Below are 23,013 nucleotides of genomic sequence, written 5' to 3'. Positions count from 1 at the left end.
AGTAGAAATCCTATTGAAAAGCGCTCTGAACAAAATCGAGATCTGGTCTCACCTTTTCACCGGCCTCAAGTGACATATAGATCAAGAGTTCACACTCAAATAAAATCTGACATATCAGATAACTTTAAGGACTCGATGTACTCCCACAAGAGAAAGGGATTTCAGGAATACAAACAACATGAGAGTGGGGATTATAGACTTCACCATACGAAGAAGTCACATCAAGACCCTAAAAACCATAAGATGAATCCAACGGCCAAAATACGTCAACGGTCTGGCAACCAAAAATATCTGGTCTTAAATAGATGTACAGTGTTGAGACTGCTACATAGTATCTCCTCTTTAAGAAACTTAAAATCAGAAGATCTCAAAACGGTGGAACCTTTTCACGAGGGTCATATGGCACATTGTCTCCTATATATATCATCAGCCGATGTGACTACCTCATTGTCAGCAGCAGCGGAGGCACTATTCAAACAAGGTTTCGAGCTAACACTAATTAGACAATCTACAATAGACCATGACAAGACAAAGGATCGCACAACGGAGGACAGATCGAATGAAGAACGCCGGTACACTAGCTCAAAGGAAAATCCCGCAAAGAAACCAGCATTAATCTCAAAGTCCAACACGGTCCACTCTACGCCTCAGGGGAAAGCCATTCCCCCTAGTAACTCTCCTAAAATAAAGGCGACCATAACATTAGAGGAGAACCAAAAGGTGACTCAGGCTAGACCCTCTCTTGAATCTTCTACATGGGCCTGGCTCCCAAAAGCTTTATCTACACGCCTTCATAAATAGCCATCAGAATCCACTAAAACTGACCAAGAGCACCAACTACTGTCTCTGGCGACCTGGAACACAAGAGGGTTTCTACACTTGACAACTCCTGGTGATATCAACTTAGGGGACTATGACATCTTATGTCTTCAAGAAGTTTGGTTACAATCTAAACCAACACTGGATGGCTTCGAGATTGCTTTCTCAGAAGCATTAGCGGGACCTAAAGGAAGACCCTCATTAGGTCTAATCGTTGCAGTCCGGATGGGCGTGGGACTAGAAATAATCAAAATAATCTTGAAGACCCCTTATGTCATCGTGGTACTCATTTCTTGGCGACGAAAGGAGGCTGGGGAAGAACATCACACATGCACTCCCCTGTTGGTGATGTTCATCTACTGGAATCACAGAGGGATGCAACAGACCTTACTGTTTGATATAATGACCTCTACCCTGGACTCAGTTTACTTAGAGTTCGGGGCATGTGATGTTATAGTATGTGGAGACTTAAACATCAATTGTCCAACGGCTAGCAAGAGCACCACAGGTCCCGCACAGAGTAATCCTTGCAAACAAGGCTTAGCCTGGCAGAAGCTAATATCGGCCAGACATTTTTTTAACTCTGCAGCCACACTTCCTGATTCTAATTCTCTACCAACATGGAAAAGAGGCTTGACCAACTCAACAATAGACTACATATTTGTTTCTGATCTTCTCTTAGCCCGGTTGACAGACTTCAGAATTAGCCAGACCAGCCAAAGCGATCATAACTTGCTGGCTATTAAATGGGCCTCTACAAAAATAGATACAGACCATTATCCTGGAAGAATTGAACCGGAAAGAAAAGGCAACCGGGTAAGGATCACACGGGCCAACATTCAAGCCATCACTCGTTCATATGGAAGCAGTAAGGAGGCCACAAAGGTTGATTACAGACCACTCTTGGAACCTTACAGAGCCACGACAAAAAGATCGAATGGGCTAAATACATCCCAGAGCCATCACGCACATAATTTTGATGCCCTTTTGGTGGCACAGAGAAACATCCTCCGCAGAGCGAAAAGGATGGCTGCAAGAAACAACACGCCCGCCAACAGGGCGCACATAAAGGAGATAACAAGAGCCTACAAAAACTGGCTACGGGTCTACCGTTTAAAATTACATCAACAGGACTCTGAAAATATGCTAGAACAAATTAGAAAGTCCAACTCTAGAGACTTTTGGAGCCTGGTTAACCCACGAGCTAAAGCGGCATCTACAATGATGCTAAACAGTATATCGGAGCTAGCATGGACTGGGTTCTATTCAACACTTTTCAAATCTCCAGATCCCGCTGAAGGCCCTTTATCTCCTCAGACGACAGCACGGTGGGTCGATCTCTCCGACAGAACTGATATTTTGAATAAAATACTCAAACTAAAGAAATCAAGGGCTCCAGGGCCTGATGGTCTATCTAATGAGAATTTGAAATCTGCGCCAGAGGAATGGGCAAACCTGCTGAGTCTAATTTTCTACAAATGTACTATCTCCCGCTCAATCCCGCCTACTTGGACCTCAGCCGTTATTATCCCTATATTCAAAAAAGGAAGGAAGGATGACCCCAGAAACTTCTGCTGGATCACTTTAATCAATGGGCAAAAAGAGAACCCTGTAATGACCCTCTTCAATCGGGGTTTAAAAAGGGAGTAGGAACTAGTATAAACATCTTTATCCTCAGCCTCTTAAAAGCAAAAGCTCGTGAAACAAATCGGAACCTATTCCTGGCATTTATAGATCTGACCCAGGCCTTTGACTTGGTCAACCGAAGAAAGCTTTGGGAAAAACTCATCAGTTGGGACTGTCCCCAGGAGATTCTGAATCCTATCAAGGCTCTGCATGCTTCTACATCAATGCAGGTACGACTGAACACCAGTGGCCTACTCTCGTCATCCATAACAACTGACAGAGGGGTCAAACAAGGCTGCCCACTAGCTCCAGCCCTCTTCCTATCTTATTTTGGGGACTATAAAGATATTTCAACCAGCACACGAGCATTCCCCCCAGAATTGGGTAAAGAGAAGATCCCGTGACTTCTGTATGCAGATGATCTTATTCAATTAGACCAGACCCCGATTGGCTTACAACGGCAGTTGTCTGCACTGACTACATACACAGCCGCCAATGACCTAGAGGTAAACAAACAAAAAACGAAGATAACGGTGTTTGGAAAAAACCTAAAAAAGACAAAGAAGAATTTGTGGTATCTGGCCACAAACAAAATCGAACAAGTGACTGAATTTAAATATCTTGGAGTCCTTATTGACTCCACGGCCAAAGATTCAGCGATGCAACACCACCTCTCTGAAAAAATGAAAACTCTCGCTCACAAGCAAAAATATTGGACAACAAATATGGTCGCTTTTCATTGCTGCCCCTGATCAAATTCTATAGGGGCAAAGTTATCCCAGCTATTACCTACGGAGCTGAGGCTATGCCATCTTTACCCTACTGCTTATGGGCTAGATTGAAGAGTCTGTTTTGGCGTTCAGTCTTGAATCTACCACCTTCTACTCCGATCGCCTTGATAAGATGTGAACTCTCCCTCTCCTCTTTAGAGTCAATAGTGAAAAGAGCGTCAGTTATGTTATATCGGAAGATAAAAGATCCTTCTTCCTCGGCAATTTTTCTGATGGTACAGGCGGAGATGAACTCAAGTAAATCCATGTTACTATCAAAATGGGAGCTAATGTGCCTACAGCAACTTGAAATCTGCGGCAGCTCCATGGAAGAACTTTTGGGTAACCCGGCAAAAACTAAAACACGAATGGAAGAAATGGATTGGATAAATACACTGGATAAGGCATCTGAGTATAAGCTAACTAGTCATCTACCTCCAAAAATCAGAAAATTGAATGTAATTCAACCTTTTTTGACAAAGCATCCAGACAGGAAAACTCGGAGCACTCTACTCCGTGCAAGGTTAAACTTGTTACCCACAAACGAGATTCTGCACACAAGGGGCCTCTCAACAACGAATACTTGCCGCTTTTGTAATAACACTGAACAAAGCGAAACATTACGGCACCTTTTATTACTGTGTTGTGGTACAGAGAAATTCAGATCACCATACATACTTCATCACCTAAAAAATGCCTATCTAAGGGAAGAAGAACTCTGGTGGGAGCGCTTAATAGGAGGCTTGAGAACATCTTGGTCTATCGCAGCTACTAAAATTTTGGACCAGATCTTTGCACATGTACCTCCGAGCTAGGGGACTGGACACAGACAGATAGATAGATGATGGCAGTGGGGAGTGTTTTCTACCTTACTTTCGTGTTTCTGTAGACTTATTCTCGTGTTGGGATAAATACGCTGTGAAATTTTATGTTCATCTTCTTGTAAAAATCACTTCGGTGATTATATACTCGTATAATAAAAATAAAAAAATAAAAAAAAAAAACAGGGAAAGAATGTCCTGATAATGACGGACAGCACAGTGGCCATGTACCACCTCAAAAAGAGAGGAGGAGTGGGGTCACTACCACTGTGCAGAGAAGCATTGCTGCTTGGTTCTGGGCAATACAAGAAGGGATCTCTCTGTCGGCAGTTCATCTAGCCAGAGAGCAAAACACAGCGGCGAACGCTCTTGAGCAGGCAGAGCACAGTTTCCCACGAGTGGAAAATATCTCAGGAAGTCCTTCAAGAGATCTTAGCCCTTTGGGGAACCCCGCAAGTGGATCTGTTTGCGGCCAGTGTCAACAGGAAATGCAAACTGTACTGCTCAAGGGAATTTCCTCCGAGAGGAGCTCTAGGGGACGCGCTTGTAGTGAAATGGGAGTTCCCACTTGTGTATGCGTTTCCTCCCGTCCCGGTGATCCCTCAGGTAATCAGGAGGTTGAGAACGTTTGGGAAAACCATGATCCTAATCGCCCCGGATTAGGCCAGGAGAATGTGGTACCCGGACCTTCTGGACATGTCCATCTGCCCTCCAATACGTCTTCCAAAAGAGAGGATCTTCTCTCACAAGAGGAAAACACATTCAACCTTCACTCTTCTGAGAGGTTGAGATATAGCTATTGGGACCTTCCAGATGACGTCATGGAGATCTTGCTTTCGTCTAGAAGGCCAGCAACTATATCTCTGTATCGGTGTCGTTGGAACAAGTTCAGTAACTGCTGAAGAGATAAGAATGTGGACCCGTTTCAGGGTAATATTCGCACAATATTATCTTTTCTATTATACTTGGCTAATCTGGGGCTCCAGGTTGGCACGATAAAAGGTTATTTAGCAGCGCTATCCATTTTTAAGTGCTCCAAGAAGAATCTTACTTTAAGATACCTTTAATAAATCAATTCTTAAAAGTTCTAAATGATGTACTTCCTCCAATACCTTTTCAAGTTCCTGTGTGGGACTTAAACTTGGTACTAAAGTTCCTCATATGCATTGCATTTGAGCCTTTATATTCTTGTCCGTTAAGGCTCCTTACTTTTAAAACAATACTTCTCCAGCATTGGATCTTTCATGGATTCAAATGCTTAGAATATTCCCCGTCGTCAGACTGGGAACCCTCGGTACACATATATAGTCGTTTCCTATAGGAAAAAACTTCCGACACTTGTGTGTCATATCCACATCTACGTTCTCTCCGGGGCCGTGCATGCAAGCCCCGTTGGACGTAATGGTACAAAAGGCCCCGCCCCCGCGGGTCCCGTCAGATTTCAACCGTCTCCAAAGATAGTGGGATCTCCTCGCGTAGTCTCTACTGCTAGATTTTTCGAATTGTCGTACTCCTGTGAGTTTATTAATTTTTTCGGAATGTCGGGAAAACCTCTATTTCGCCCGTGTGCCACGTGCGGATTGAAGAAGGTTTACGAGGGGGACGGCCATTTAGACTGTATTTATTGCCTCCACCCTCACCACTCGGCAGACCAGTGTGAAATATGTAAAGGTTTTTCCCAGAAAACCCTGAAGGATCGAAATCGCCGGCTGGTATCCTGGTTAAATGACGGTGCGGGAGCGTACCCTCAGTCAGAAGTGGGCTCTGTGCGCAGCGTGGCCTCTGCGAAAACATCAGGAGCCCCTCGACGCCCAACTTCGTCGGAACCTCCGGCTAAGAAGTCACGACCTGTGGAAAAGGACGTTCCACGAAGTCACTCTTCTAAGGACTCTTCTAAAGACTCTGCAAGAAAGACATCGTCGTCAACTTCGTCGAAGAAAGGAAAGGAAAGGCCAAAATCCTCCTCGGGCGATCAACTCAGATCAGCCACGAGTAGAGATTCGGATAAACGCAGGGAGAGCGCTGTGAAGGCGGGACCGCCTAAACCACCTGCAGGCCCAGCGTCGAGGACGACGAACCAGTCGGTGTCCTCACTGCCTCTGACGCAATCGATTTCACCGGTCATCAACCCAGCGACGACCTCGGCGACGATGTCCTCGTCGACGGAAGTTCTGGCCTGGAGACCAGAGGTATTCGATATGGGGTTGCCTGACACATTACTACAGGAACAGGCAGCGTCAATTGCCTCGAAAGAAGACGACGGCTTCAGAATTGTGAGCCCGGAGGACCTCGGTCTACGAGCCAGGTTTCCATCAGGAGCAACCAGCTCTCAGGTGTTTACTCAACCTCCAAGCTCTCAGGCGACCCTGTCCATGGAGGTACTGTCCTCCTTACACTCGCTGCTGAAATCGCTGGACGAAAGGCTTCCCCCTGTACCGTCGACACCCCCCGTCGACGAGCCCGGCCCTTCACACCGCCCGACCAGATCGATCGGGGTTCCAACTTTCCAGCAGTCCAGGAGGAAGGTGAGCTTTCGGACTCCCTATCTGACCATGGGTCAGCGTCAGATATATCCCTCTCACCATCTAGGGATCCATCCTGGGTGTCGGATGTGGAAATGGAAACACCAAAGAGTCCCACTCACCCGTCACCACCGGACGATATAGGTGCTTTTCATTCCATGATGGAAAAAGTGTGCAAGGAGTTTGGCCTGGTCCAACAGGAGGAGAAAAAGGACTGTTTTCTTTTTGACCATATGGGCAAGAGTAGACGCTCAATATTCTCAATACCCATTTTAGACCATGTCTGGAAAGAAGGTGTTCAAACCATGCGTCACCCATTTTCTGAACCTGCTGTCAAAGGCTGCATTGAAAAGAAATTTAAAGTACCAGACTCTACACCGAAGTGTCTTTCGGCTCAGCCTACACCGGACTCGGTGGTGTCGTCGGCGGCGACGAGAAAAGCAAAGGCCCAACATAAATGCTCTACCCCTCCAGATAATGAGGCGAGGCGCCAAGACGTGTTTGGTAAGAAGGTTCTTTCTGTGGGGGCCTCAACGGTGAAAGCAGCTAACTCCTTGGCGATTGTGGCCAGATATGACAGGGAGATGTGGCACAGACTGGCACCTATTCTGGACCACCTCCCGGAAGAACATAGAAGAACGGCTATGTCCCTGGTTTGAGAAGGCGAAGAAGCATCTAATCATGCTATTATCATAGCGGTGGACCTGGCAGATTCGGGTTTTAAACAAATAAATAACGGAGTTGTTCTAAGACGCCAGGCTTGGCTTAAGTGCACCAACTTCAGACCCGAAGTACAGTATAAAGTTTTGGACATGCCCTTCGAAGGTGATCTTCTTTTCGGAGAAAAGGTGGACGAGGCCTTGAAGGGCATGAAGGAGGACTCAGATACAGCACGCTCGTTGGGTTCTCTCCAGAGCGGTAAGCCCTTTCGTTCCTTTCGTCCCTTTAGAGGAGCATCTGGAAAATCAAGATTTTCAGCAACCAGGGATAGATCTTTTGGTAGATCAGCGTATCCTTCCCAAGGATATAGACGCGCCTCTCAGACCACAAGCCGGCGCAGAAACTTCCAGTCTTCCAAGAGACGACCAACTTATTCGTCGTCGACGAGCAAACAGAAGGACCAGCAATGACGGGAAGAGTACCGTTCTGGGAGGAAGAGTGTCAAGCTGCATCGAGGAATGGGAGACCATCACAACAGATCAGTGGGTTTTGGACACTGTGAGGTACGGACATTCCCTACTATTCAAATGCAAGCCTCCAAAATGTCCACCAATACACCTATCCCAGCCGCATCTAAACATCTTGAGGCAGGAAGTAACACTCATGTTACAGAAAGGCGCCACCAAATTAGTCCCTGCATCGCAGAAAGGCCTAGGGGTATACTCACAGTGTTTTGTGGTAAAGAAACCAAACGGAAAATGGCGCCCTATTCTCGACCTGCGAGACCTCAACAAGACCCTACAGAGTCAAAAATTCAAAATGCTACACTGCAGGAGGTGATCAAATCCGTCCAAAGGGACGATTTTCTGGCGTCACTAGATCTACAGGACGCGTACTTCCACATTCCGGTGTGTCAAATACACAGGAGGTTTCTGAGGTTCATGGTAGGTCAGACACACTACCAATTTGCAGTGCTCCCATTTGGTCTAAAGTCCTCCCCAAAAACGTTTACAAAATGTTTGGCACCTGTGGCAGCCTGGCTGCGAAAGGGAGGGCATCATGTATACCCGTACCTCGACGACTGGCTTGTGAGGGGATCCTCCCCAGCGTCGACTAACGACAGCGTACAAGCCACCTTACACCTTTTGCAACGACTGGGGTTCGCAGTGAACTTCGAAAAGTCTTCTCTAAAGCCCTCAAGGAGCTTGAAGTTCTTGGGAGCTCAATTCGAAACTCACTCGGGAATAGTGAAACCGTCCCTAGACAGAATATTGAAGATCGAACAACTGACGAGTCGACTTTCCGTGAGAAAATATGTGGCAATCCTGGGTTCCATGGCTTCGTGCATCCACCTAGTAGCAAACTGCCGATTGTTCATGAGGCCTCTACAGGAGTTCCTGTCGGACAGATGGAAGCAGGCCACGGGCCGGTGGTCAGACAGGATAACCGTCGACGACGAGGGTGTCATCAGATCCCTCCAATGGTGGAAAATCTTTCACAACCTGGACAGAGGGGTTCCTCTTCAAGAGCCGGAATTTCAGAACACCATCATCACGAACGCCTCCCTGACGGGCTGGGGAGCACACATGAACGATCATCAAACCCAGGGCAGATGGTCTTCGACCGAATCGCACCTACACATCAACGTGCTGGAACTGAGGGCAGTGAGATGGGCCTTGAAATCATTCCTTCCACATATCAAAGGATCAAAAGTAAGAGTGCTGACAGACAACACGACAGCCATGTTCTACTTGATAAAGCAAGGAGGCACCAGATCCAGGAACCTTTCGGCGGAAGCTCAAAAGATCTGGCACTGGGCGTTGAAACACAACATATCCTTAGTGGCTTACCATCTCCCGGGTGTGAAGAATGTGCAAGCGGATTCCCTGAGCAGGACAATGGCTCAAATACACGAGTGGGAGCTGGACACCGGTCAGCTACAAATAATCTTCGAAAGGTGGGGGACCCCCTCAATCGACCTCTTTGCTACGAAAGAAAACAGGAAATGCGAACAGTTCGCGAGCAGATGGCCTCAAAAAGGATCCCTGGGGGAAGCGTTCTCGTTTCCTTGGACGGACAAATTCCTGTACGCTTTCCCTCTGTTCCCCCTTATACGGAGGACAATCCAGGGGATTCGCAGGTACAAATGCCGGGTCATTCTAGTGGCTCCGTATTGGCCGAGACAACCATGGTTTTCCGACCTCCTACATCTGTCGTTGGAACAGCCTATAACTCTCCAGAAAGTGCCGAACCTACTGTCCATGGACAAGGGAACGGTGTGGCACCACAACCCGGACAGCCTCAACTTAACAGCATGGCTCCTGACTTTTCAGAGTTTGGCAACTTGAAAGTCTCGTCGGATTGCGGGAGAATTCTGCAGGCGGCTAGGGCTCCTTCGACTAACAAATCATACATATGCAAATGACGAAGGTTCTGTACGTGGTGTCAAACACAGCACGAAATTCAGCCTTTAGAAGTAACCCCTGAACAAATTCTGCCGTATCTTCTTCACCTAGCTGAGAGTGGGCTGTCATCATCGTCCATCAAAGTGCACGTGGCGGCCATTTCAAGGTTTACGAGGAGGAGACAGTCTTCACCTTTATTCAGTGACAGACTGGTGAAACATATCATGAGGGGTCTCTTTGAACTTTCCCCCCTACGAAACGGTTCCCACCGTCGTGGAGTCTTAATGTGGTGTTGGCTGCCTTAATGAAGCCTGCATTTGAGCCAATGTCCTCTTCACCCATGCAGTTCCTATCTTGGAAACTGGCTTTCTTAATTGCCATTACATCGGCGAGAAGAATGGCGGAATTACAGGCATTGGTCATAGATCCTCCATATATGAGATTCTTTAAGGACAAAGTAATTCTATCAACCAACCCTACTTTCATCCCGAAAGTACCGACAGTCTATCACAAGCACTCGACCCTGGTCCTTCCTACTTTCTTTGCGTCCCCGTCGTCGACGGCGGAAAAAGCCCTTCATACTCTGGACGTCAAAAGGGCGTTAAAATTTTACCTGCAAAGGACGCAAGATATCAGAACTACCAGACAGTTGTTCATTGCCTACGGTCCGTCGACTAGGGGAAGGGCAATCTCCAAGCAAGGTCTGGCTCGTTGGGTCTCTTCGGCAATTACTTTTAGTCACTCCAAGGCTGGGAGACCCCTACAAGGACGCCCTAGAGCCCATTCCACGAGACCGACAGCCTCCTCCGCGGCTCTATGGGCAGGAATTCCTCTGACAGACATCTGCCAGGCGGCGGCATGGTCAGTTCCACACATGTTTACACGCCATTACTGCCTGGAAAGGCAGCACGCGGATGAGGTACAGATGGGAAGGGCAGTGCTGCGCCATCTGTTTCAATGAGGTAAGCCAAATACGGTGAAGCTGTTGTCTCTTACCTTGCCTATGTTTGTTTCCTTGATCTTATTTATGTATTACGAATATGTTTATATCTGAAAATATGTTGCTGCTTATACACATATATATACATATTTGGACTGAGAGTGTTTCTTGTAAAAGTAAGTTACATTGCATTCTCACCTCCGTCTTCGATGATACTGCTATACAATCTATTCTAAGCATGTGAATCCATAAAGATCCAATGCTGGAGAAGGGAATAGTTTCTTACCTGTAACTCCATTTCTCCAGCGTTGGTATCTTTCATGGATTCACATGCGCCCTCCAGCCTCCCCGGATTGCAATGTGCAAGATATGTGCATAAGCAGTTTTTTCCCCTTTTCTACTTTGGAGGGGCCGAAATCTGACGGGACCTGCGGGGGCGGGTCCTTTTGTACCATTACGTCCAACGGGGCTTGCGTGGACGGCCCCGGAGAGGACGTAGATGTGGATAGGACACACAAGTGTCGGAAGTTTTTTCCTATAGGAAACGACTATATATGTGTACCGAGGGTTCCCAGTCTGACGACGGGGAATATTCTAAGCATGTGAATCCATGAAAGATACCAACGCTGGAGAAATGGAGTTACAGGTAAGAAACTACTCCCTTCTTGTGGCAATTACATCAGCCTGCAGGGTAAGTGAGTTGCAGGCACTTTCTAGCGGGCCTCCTGACACCATCTTTTATCAAGATAAAGTGGTCCTTAGAGTATAACCCTCTTTCTTGCCAAAAATTGTCTCAGATTTTCACCTGTCACAAAAAATAACACTGCCTACATTCTACCCTCCTTCTCCTCATGCAAGTAAGGAAGAGGAACGGCTACAAAGATTAGATCCTAGAAGAGCTCTTAGCTTCTATATTTCAAGATTGGCAAAACTACGTCAGTGTGACCAACTTTTTGTGGGATACACTGGCCGCAAATTGGGACTAGCCGTGACCAAGCAAACATTATCTAGATGGATAATTTTGGCTATAACTGAATGTTATAGATTGGCTGGGAAAGATCCTCCAGATGGGCTGAGGACTTATTCAACCAGGGGTATGGCAACTTCAACAGTACTTCAAAGGGGTGTCGCTGTGCAAGATATTTGCGCAGCAGCCACATGGTCATCCATGCATACTTTTATAAAACATTATGCTCTAGATTTGACTTCTTCACAAGGAGGTCTGTTCGCTAAATCAGTACTTCATTCTTTACATGACTAAAATTTCTGTACTCCCACCTCCAATACAAAACTGCTTTGGGAATCTATCTAAGATGAGGAATACGTGGGAGGACACAATCCAATCGAAAGAACGTTACAGTTGGTAAGTAACTTGTTCTTGCGTGAAGGATTTCCATCCACCCGTTATCCTGTAATCTCCCAAAAGTATAGAGGAAAGGGGATGGGATGTAAGAGTATAATAAAGTTACTCCCATTGTGACTACCTTACTCCTAGTCCATAGTCCCCTTTCCTCCATACGCCCGCCCGCTGTCCCCTCTAATAAGTATCCTCTATTATTGCATAAATGGTCTCAGACCTGGCGATAGAAAATGACTGAAGGGCGATGCGTGGGGCGGAGCTAAGGAGGGCGGGGTTACGGCTGCGTGCGGTACCCTGTGTAAAAGAGAAGAAGGACACATTTTTCAATTTGATGCTTTTTTACAAAAAGTGCTCCGGTCCCGTGCCACAGGACGAAATGTCCAAAAGTATAGAAGAAAGACTATGGACTCGGACTAAGGTAGTCACTACGGTGAGTAACATTATTATTTCACTTTACTATTCTTGGGAACAGTAGTTCACGCAAGAAAAGGTATTTAAACCGTATGAGAAATCTAAAGGATTTCACTGTGACACTGCACTGAGGGTGCTGTGTGTCACCATACAAAAAGTAGATGCCTATGGATTTTGGAGACCTAGAGGGGCCCCCATGACTCCTCGCCACCTCGCTCACAAGAGCCGGTTGGGTCTCTGGTATCTTAATTGGATGGGTTGTGGTCATGCTTCCACTTCCTCTTAGATCCGTTTTGCCTGGCGTAGAAGTTTCCCTACTAACACTAGAATTTATACTGGAGTCTTCAGCAGAAGATCCAGCCGTTTTAAGGTGTTTAGCCTTGGACTTATCTTCCGTGGTTTTCCACCAGTGCTGAGAATTACCAATTCTCACGGGCCTGGATTGGGGTCCAATTTGTCTAGCCATCTCTTCCTCAAAAGCAGTCTTTTTAAATACTGTATAATTGGTGCGGCAATGATGGTCCCATTTCCCTAATACTCTAGTCTTCTTGGGTTTGTCTTGTTTAGAGGTTAACTTACTAACACAAGGACGTACAGTGGGGTTCTCTGTAGAGGGTCCCACAGGCTCAGAGTGGTCTCTCACGGATGCCTCTCTAGCCAATTTGGTGTGTTCCTTTTTCTTCCTACTGGGAGGCCTGGGGGTACTGGACACTAATCCTAGGGTTTTTAAGTAATTTTCCAACAGGACTCTCCCAGGCACCTCATTGTGTACACTGACAGGGATCTTTCCTGTCAGATTGTTACACTGAATGAGAGCTGGTAGAATTGGAACCATTTGGACAGGGCCTCGAGCAAATCTAGTGGGACCTTTCGGTGCCTTAGCTACATCCTCAGGCTTGATAAAACGTTCATCCACAACTGTTCTGCTGGCCCATGTGACTATCATGGCAGGAGTTTCCTGGCCATTCACAAGAACACTGTCCATATAATACCCTTTGGTGTTATCTGGAATAGAGCTATACACATCCAAATTCTGTTTCTTACCCAGACCCAGGGCCACTAAAGATACAGTGGCTTGAACTCCAAGGGGTTCTTCAGCCAGTAAGTGAAGGTGGGCACTAGCCATTTGTACTTCTCCCTCTGGGGTGAAGGCTAAGGAGGCAGTGTGGAACCCTGCATGATTATTTAAACCTTATGAGAAATCTAAAGGATTTCCCTGTGACACTGCTCTGAGGGTGCTGTATGTCAGCCTACAAAAAGTAGATGCCTATGGAGTTTGTCCGACTCCAAAAACATTGGAAACACATGATCCAAATCAGGTCAAAACACATGAGAGAGTGAGAAAAAGGTCACTTCAGGATTTAAAATTAAAAAGTCCTGAAGTCCAGCAAAAGAGCTCTGGGTCTCTAAGGTGGGATAAATTAAGCACCAAAACTAAAATTCTCCAATACAGGCCTAAAATGGAGCTGCGGCTCTGTTGGGTTATTCCTGAGACAGGTTTCCTCTCCCTCATCCCCAGAGAGAAGTTATGCTGTCTGGGCCACAGGCAAGCAAGCTGTGTCAATAAGAGTTCATTGAGTCCAGCTGCAGAGCTCGGAGGAGCTGGAAAAGGAATGATGGGACCCTGGAGGAAGGTTAGGGATGTGCCTTTTAAAGGTTGAATTCATCTGAGCCGGACATGGGGGTTCTGTGGTGCCAAGGGCCTGGTGAAGATTTAGAGCACTACTGCCCTCACCTGAAGAGCAGTCATCGTATTTTAACTGCAGGCACTGCACTCTAGGGATTAATAAATAAAAAAATTCAAACATTTGAGTGGTGCCCCGATCATGTCATTCCTGGGCACCTGCGTTCCCAGAGAAATTAAGGAGGAGATGTCCTAGGGCTGTACCATGATTTGGGACGGGAGGAGCAGAGGTGATGCCAATTAATATATCTACAAGGGCAGGGAGCTGTTTGTGCGCCTCAGTGTCTGGTATAAAGAGGAGGCCCATTGTATTATCAAAGCAGAGTTGACCTCGCTATTCACACTTTGATTAGGCTGCGACGGAGGGGTGCACATCACGTGAAGGTCAAAAATATTTTACTTGTTAGAGAAATGGATTATGGTAACAACGTAGCTGGTAGTTTATCAACTCCTATGGTACACAATGATGATTTAGTTGTTCACGTTTTTAGGGGAATGTGTTTTCGATAATGTGTGACCAATAGGGTAATGCGATACTGGGAATTGTATATAGATGTTGGCCAATGGGGAGAGTGGGACCATGTCGTAATCTTTATTATTATTTATGTATTCATGTGGTTACATAAAGAAACCTCACACAATTCATCCTTTACAAATACATACATTTGGCAATTCATAAAAAAAACGAAATTCAGTCAGACAATTCATTAAACATATGATAAAAACCCATCAAATACTCTTGCACAATACAACTCATCTATTAGAAAATGCAATATAATCTTAAATGTTACATTTATAATCATCAATATCCCCACCAATTTCCTTCATCCATTAGGCTCAACAAGTTTTTAGATAATGATAACATATCCCGTAAACTCTCTAATATTTCTGCCAGAAATGCTAAAAGAGCCGCCGAACAGGAAAGGGAATTAGCAGTCATCAAGCTGGGCCACAGAATTTCAGTACAAACAACTTCAGGAGAAGCCACAAAACTATAAAGATTGAATATTCTCCTTGCATTATGGACTTCACATTTCAATAACAGATGATACAGAGATTCCATTCTTTCTGTTTTACATGACCTGCATGTAAAGTCGGTACTAAGTGAAAATATAGTTTTAAGTTGAGCAAATCAACAAAAGATTCATTTAGAAAGACTGATTAAAATCGATCTTTCTAAATTGATCCTACAACCCCATTCACCCACCTCAAACGCCCTCTCCACTCACTCCATGCCCTCATTAGCACTTACCTTGCTGCATACGGCGCTGTCCTCCTCTCGGCGCACAGCCATCTTACGCATGACAGCTGCTCTCTGCGATGCACATGAGTGCACAAAGGGGCTGACAGGCACACAATGTTATGGAACTACTGTAAGTGTTTGTTTTAACGTGTGCATGTGTGTGTTCATGTATGCGAGGGAGAGGTGTGTGAATGTTTATAGTGGGAATGGGAGGGGTGCTAGCTAAAATCTTGTGAATGTTGAAATTGTATGACAGGAAAGTGTGGTGTGGGGCAGGAGGGGTGAAGGGGCATGAAAAAGATCTTCGGGTGGTGAAACTCCCCGATTAACAAAAAAAGGAGGGCACAGTGAGGGTCGGGGTCAAAAACTTGATATTTATGCATTTTGGAGGCGACACCAAAACAACTAAAAAAAACTGTCTTTTTGGTGCTCGACCTTCAGAATTCATGAATACCACATAGAACTGTAACATCTGCCAAATCAATACGAGGTCAATAACCAGGAGGGTCAGATAGCAGTTGAAGCAGAACCTAATTAAACTATTTATAAAAGCCTATGAGGGTGATTAACAGATATATGGCAGCAGTTGGATCCTAGAATGATAATCGGACCAATTTGATAAATGTATAAACAAGTTGTTGGGAAGCTCTATTGATTCTTGCCTATCCAGAGCAACCAATCTTTTTTTAATGGATATTAGACATACATCACCCATCCAATCAATCTCCTTCAAATATTAATCACATTCCTTCCTAAACATATTCAGAGCAATACTAGGCCTTATTTGAGCAGACTCGCACAACTTCTTGAGAATAGTTGGTTGTTCACCATTACAAAGCCTACAAAATTGGCTTATCGTTTTCAATTTGTAGGGCAACCACCACGACATTAAACAAAGTTCCACCCTATTGTCCTTGATTGAGATGTGGGATGGTAGATTAAGAACTTTTCGCCAGAGCTTCCCTACGACTGTAGAGGAAAAATAATCATTGATCCAAGAATTAATTCACAGCCATACAGGAGTGCTGGATTCACTTTTGTCTTATAAAACTCTAATATGGGTGTTAATGAGAAAAGGCAGATATTTCGTTGTATGGTTATCGTTTGTCTAAGAAACATAAACATTTTCACTTTCATCCTACATTTAATATTTTGACTATAATTGTAAGAGGAGAACAAATAGAAAAGGTAGACAAGAGATAGGGTACACCTAATAATTTGACCGGTAATGGACCATCTTAAATTCTCAAATTTCTTTGGGGTGTTATAACACAAGATTTATTTTCCCTGGATGAACCACCAAAACATTTACAGACAGATAAGACAGGGTCAGATTCAGTTTCCTTTGCAAACCTATAGGATGGTATCCATAAGAAGGATGTCACCTGCATAACCTAGCCACCCAAGTTCCACAGTAGCCAGTCTGGGTGGAAACAATGAAGCTGATTGAAAAATTAACGGAACATCAGAGACATACAAATTAAATAAAATAGGGCTAAAAATGCACATCTGGTGAAATCTTGTTTCAGCAACAACATCACCTGAAAGTAGCCCCTCTGCATTCAGTCTGACTATAAGGATGTTTTTAGAATGAAATAGAATCAGCATTGGTTGTCAGCCCGTGGGATACCCCAATTGTTAAGCTTGGTCCACAAGTGCCCTCTGTCCACTTTATGAAATGTGGATGAAAGATCTCAACTTGTGATTTATACAGTAACCAGCTTGTTCAGCTTGGCCGTAAGTTGATGAAAGGATACCAGAATTCCATTGGTGGAGGTACCCATCCCCTTTCGAAACCCATTGTGGTAAATACTTAGTCATTGAGTTTTATCTACCAAAGAAATTAAATCCTTCAATACAAAACGATCCAAAACTTTTGACACTGAATCTAAGAGAGGAATAGGCCTATAATTTCCCAGAACTGACCTATCTCCCCTTTTGAAAATAGGAATGATTATTGCAGTGGCCTTTGAAATGGGAAGCTTCCTTAAAGCGACTACTTGACTAAAGAGACACCATAAAATCTTAAACCAAAACCCCAGACCCCTTTTTAGTACTGTGTTCTATAGACCACATGCTCTAGAAGCTTTTAATTTTCCAAGTACCAACTCCAGTTCTTCTTCATCAAAATTCAGTTTCCATGCGGTTAGAGGGTAACTCTTAAAATAGGAATATCTGGAGTACATTATCTAATTGGCCAGCATAAAAGGCAAGCATTCTGCTTCAGAAATACAATTAGTCTGTACTTTTTGCGGATGGTTTTCCAGATTATTTAAAATCTACCAAAGATCATGCAAGTCTTGTGTTATAGGTTTATTTATAATTTCTTGATTTTACGTATGATATTGTCTTACTATATAGGCAATTCAGTCAATTCTTAAACTGCTGTTTTTGTTAAGATACCATCAAAGAGGTCCACACCAAATCTCAGCTTCCCTGAGACTTAATTTTGCATAGGTTATTCATCAACTCATGTTTGCGATTCTTACTAGTATGATCAAGAAGGGGTTTGGGCAGTCATTGGTCAATCCCCATAGATCTATCTGCCCAGCATTGAAGAGTGTAACCAAACTGAGCAGATGAACACAAATATACTGGTTCACTTTGAGACCAATTCTCCCAGTACCAGAAAACTGAATTTGTGAACAGTACAAGCCTTTTATCCCACAAATGCAGAGCATTGCCCCCCTTCGTTTACAACCACACTACAACAAGGTCAAACAGATTAAAGCTTTTCCGCATTCACACAAGACAGTCTCATAATTAAGTGGGCATGATCACTAAGATTAGCAATATCTACCTCTAAAGACAAAACGTTCCACTAAAACACAATTTGCATAAATAAAATCAATTGTGGATGTGGAAAAAGGGCTTGTCCAAGTATACTGAAAAGGAATGTCCCCCTGAACATTCCCATTAACCCTACATAGGCCCCATCTTTGCATAAGGCAGCCCATCCAATACCTCTAGAAGTAGTGTCTTTATCTGAGACCTTCATCAAGGGCTGCAATGAAATCACATTACATAGATATTCCAGATTAATCAAATTCTCATCCACACAACAACAGTTAAAGTCCCCCACAAAATGTACAGTAGGAACCTCGTCCTCCATAGCCCAACCCCTAATCTTTATTATGCATAGTTTTGTTAATTTGTGGTTTTCCACTATAAAGGATGTAACGTCTTTGGGTGGGACAAGCTCAGTGTTAATTTGGTTCTATGTGACCATCTGATACTTTTTGCATGTAATAAAACATTGTTTTCTTTGCAAACTGTGCATTAATTATTTGGCCTATTTAGGATCATTTTTATAGTTTGGGTTTTGGGCCATTCGCCTAACACCAAGTACATACCCTGCAGTACTATATCTCAATTCTTGGCATACTGCAATACAGGACGATCTCCTCTCCCTTCCAAAACTTTGTTTACCACCTGGAAAAGAGTGCTGGGTTCTCCTCGTATGATCTTGCCATCTAGGCTTAGTTTATTTCTTAGTACTGTGTGTCTCCATGAGGTTAAGCCAAGTGATAATCTAATCATTTACATTGAAAGTGACTAGCAAATTCAATACGCTTTTCATAGAGTAGCCTCTAGTATGTGTATGTTTAGCCAGTCAAGCTCAGCACCATTTAACAATTTCAAGCCATATGTGATGCTTGTAGTGACCTTCAGTTTAACACATTCAATTAAAGGAAGCAGCCGGAATGAGTTATATTTCATTAAGATTACTTTCACTCGAGTTTGAAATAATTTAACTTTTCCATTTATGTTATCTTTAATTACAGCGAAGGTATCTTGTAATTCTAATGAAGAACCCCATGTAAATCAGGCAGTCTGCTTCTTCCCACTTGTTATTAATTGACCAGACAAACTTATGCTTTTACTGCAATTTCCTAAATGTCATTATTGTATTGAATTCTAATCCATTACCCCTGGCATAGTTCCCAAAATACTTCAAACTTCTTTGATGACCAGTGGGTGTCATATCCAGGAATATTATATTGTCTCCATAGGATAACCATCCTACCCGAGTAGTGCCCATTTTTGGTGGGAAAATATTTGATCTAGTCAGGGGCTCCTTCATGTCGCCAAGTATGCACCCCTGCCTGCCTCAGATTTTAAAAATACAACTGGCAATTCGTTTTCTTGTTTAAGGCGTAAGCCTATACAGTGTCATGATGACTTAAATATGGAAATTGTGTGTATTTGGCATAGAATCTGCATTGGAAGCCGGCCAGATATGGACTCGTGATACGAGAGGTAAGACATCACTTTTGAGACAGTACTGGGGAGTCTGCATTGGACAACTGTCTGGTATGTTTACAGTGGAAGGCGAAGAAGTCTGAAAGAGAAATTGTACATACAGCCTTTATAAGTACAGAGAGGTTATGGCACACAGCCTCATAGACTTTCATTGACATATTGAATGGAGTATTTAGAGTGTTGTGTTGCTATGGATTCCCCACGGATTGCTACCTGACCAACCCTATATTTTATCACCAACGCATTTTTTTCTAATGTTAGTGGAGTTCAAGCAGTGTATGTTACATATGTTTCACCAAGATATCAGGTATGAAAGGTAACCTGCCTATATTGTTTTAGTCCATCGTTTAATTGACCAGATTTCTGTGGTCTTGTGGCAGCTGCTGTCACTTGCAATTACAAAACATAATGTTGGGATGGAACCCAGCCCGATTAGCTTTTTGTAGAAAACTGGCTACATTGTGCTTTTGTACATTCATCAACTAGATTAAGAACCTCATGATCTTTTTGATAAGAAAAAATTAGAGAAAGTACATCAAGTCCCAGGATCGAAGAGGCCCTGTGCATCTTTACAGAAGGTCTTACATTAATGGGACAGTACATTTCATTCCTCTCCGTGGCTATACGGCCTTCCGTCCGACGAATAGACGACGGCTTTCCTCTGCAGATATTATTGAAGGCAGCATAAAAGAGTGCATCACTATGGTGCTGTGGGGCTCATTGCATAGGCTTCAAACACAGCAGGAAGGCAGCAAGAGCTGAAAAGGAGTGTGAGGCGAAAGATATTGGCTAAACGACACCCTGGGGGAGAAGAAAAGGCAACCTGGGTACAAAAAAATCTGCCAAAGGAAAGAAAAGAGCTGTGAAATTAGGCACATGTCACTGGTGCAGCATTCTTTTGCAACGATTTGGATGCTGTTCCTTACTCGAAACGATGGGCGGAAAGTTAGGCTTTTTCTGAGAGAGTTTACACAGTGTCAGACGTAAATAATAATGTATCATGGGCACGTAAAACCTGAAGTGTTTTTATGTTTATAACTGAAAATGGCAGGTCAATTTTCTTCAGACAACACCATACACTGCTTGAATGTGTAGATTGTTGCGTTCTTTGATAATTTGTATTATTTCTCTCAATTCCTTCACATTACGAGACAGATTCTGAACTTGGGATAAAATTTGTGTAGAAAGGCGACAGGCTGCCCTCCAATTTTTATAACTAGCATTCTGAGGTCGGTGGAAAGATTGCAGGGGAGATGTGCTTTCCAGCTATAAAAGTTGATCAAATCTGTCTGCATATTCACCAGTTACATTGCGAGTATTTCTAAAGAGGCTGACACTTTTCTTATTCACAAGAGTCATTGGCCCTTCAGTAAATAAGGAAAATGGTGCTGCGAACTGAGAAAAGCCTTCATTATAAAGGAAAAAGTATGCAGTAGATGTTACGTACACTTGAGAGATACCGTATTTTGGGACACATACAAGTTGGCTGGTGCAGAATGAACGTTTCGGTATTAACGTATACCGGCACATTTCCGCAACAGAGCTGGAGGTAATCCTGCCACCCTACTGGCAAAAATCACTGGTATTACAGGCACCAGTAATACCGGCAAAGTCCCCCATGGGGTCCTATGGTATGGGCACTAATGCTGCATACCGTCACTCGTAATCTGGTGGTAATACCATCAGACCAAGTGCCAGAAATGGTAATTCCATTTGCCGGTATCCTAGCAAATCTACCGCCAGAATACTGGCAAGGTTATAATGAGCCTTTTTAACTCCTTTTTTACATACAAAACCAGGGCTTTTGGAAGGAGAATCACCTTGTGGTGCCTGTCCTGCAAGTCTGATGACTGCTAGGGTTGTTGCCAAGGTGAAAAAAGTCAGGGCTTTGGTTCCAGGCCACCACATTCTCACTTTGACAGAATATGGTGCTTTTGAGAAAAGTGTTCTTGTATTATGGAACAACACTTTTCTGAGGGGCTTATTCATGGAATTTGTGCACCGAAAAACAGGGATTTGTGCGCCATTCTGCCCGCAAATCCCTGTTTAACAAATGGGGATTTGCGGGCAGAGTGGCGCACAAATCCCCGTTTTTCGGCACACAGATTCCATGAATCCGCCTCTATGTGTGCATACCTATCAGAATTGTACCAGAGTGCTATTGTAACCACATAGCCAAGGATAGGTAACAAGTGTGTGTGTCTCTTAAATCCCGACTCTCGGAAGAAAGTGAAGGTTTGTCTTTTAATGTCTGTGTTCAACAAAGGTGATAAACGACTGAACAACCCAGCTCACAGGCTGACGAATGGTTTATACAAGCATAAGCAGTGCTTTAAATGGGCCGGTCCTACCCGGCCTCTCAGTACCTGCACTTCTTATTTTTGAGCACCTGCACTTCTCAACACCCGAAAGAGAGAGTACCGGTACTCAACTATGTTGCAGGGTGAAAATGAAAGCTTTTCATTTCACTTTATCGCAACTTAAAGGACAGGCCTTTGCTGGGGAAAGTAGCAACCTCTTCCTCCTCCACCACCCACAGTGCCAATAATGTATCCTTCAGGGCCCACCTTGCAGAGCAAAAGGAGAGTCAAATATGCATCTACTGTGCTTTCAGCACACTAGGCACGTAACACTGTTTCGCTAAGTGGGCTTCATCAGTTACCATTGGTGTCCTTTGATGGAGCAGGGATTGATTTGGAAAGCCTGGGAAATTACTTTTTAAGATGTTTCTTTGTTAATAGCAGGGCCTACCCTAATATGTAAAGACTTAAGTAATTGGAGTTGTGATGGAACATTTTCGACTGAAACCCCACACAGAGCTCGAGTTACCGAATGTCTTATTAGGCAATGAAAGCGAGCAATAAGAAAACTCCCCTTTCAAAGCTTGGTTTACAGATATATCTGCTAGTTTGATACGCAAAAAGGAAAGTCTCCTTGTATATGGATATTCAAACTTTAACATAATGTTTGTGTGAAAGGATGTCGGAAACACAGCTTTGCCGAAGTGTGTGCTAATTGGCACATAATTTAATCGCACTGGGCATTGCCTGTCAACAACAGAGAGTGACTAAAAAAGACCCGTGCCCAAGGTGCTACACCGAAACGGCCGGTGCCAAACGCGCTGCACCGCGCTTCTGATTTTTCCGTTTAAAGCACTGCGCGTGAGCTATACTTGCAGTGGTCATATAGAGTAGAGAACGCAGAGACTCAGAAAAAAACAAGGACAAGAAGACATGGACTAGCTTTACTCAAAGGACTACTTTGCGGAGTATATGCCATACACGAGGAAGGGCCGCTCTATCACTAGGCAAGAAACACTATTGACGTTGAAAGTGAGTAGTGATGAATGCAACAATCTACATGAAAGCCTTTTGCCAAAATATGGATAAATGGTTTTCATGTAGTCCAAATCCATTCTTTAAAGGCGCGATCGTTATTGTGTGCTTACAGGATGGAAGGGACAGGCCAGCTCATGCTTTATGCCAGCAG

Source organism: Ambystoma mexicanum, chromosome 14, assembly GCF_040938575.1.
Source record: "Ambystoma mexicanum isolate Mex_15411 chromosome 14, UKY_AmexF1_1, whole genome shotgun sequence".
Classification (NCBI taxonomy): Eukaryota; Metazoa; Chordata; class Amphibia; order Caudata; family Ambystomatidae; genus Ambystoma; species Ambystoma mexicanum.
The sequence above is the reverse complement of the archived record's forward strand: the minus strand, read 5'-3'. Positions refer to the sequence as shown.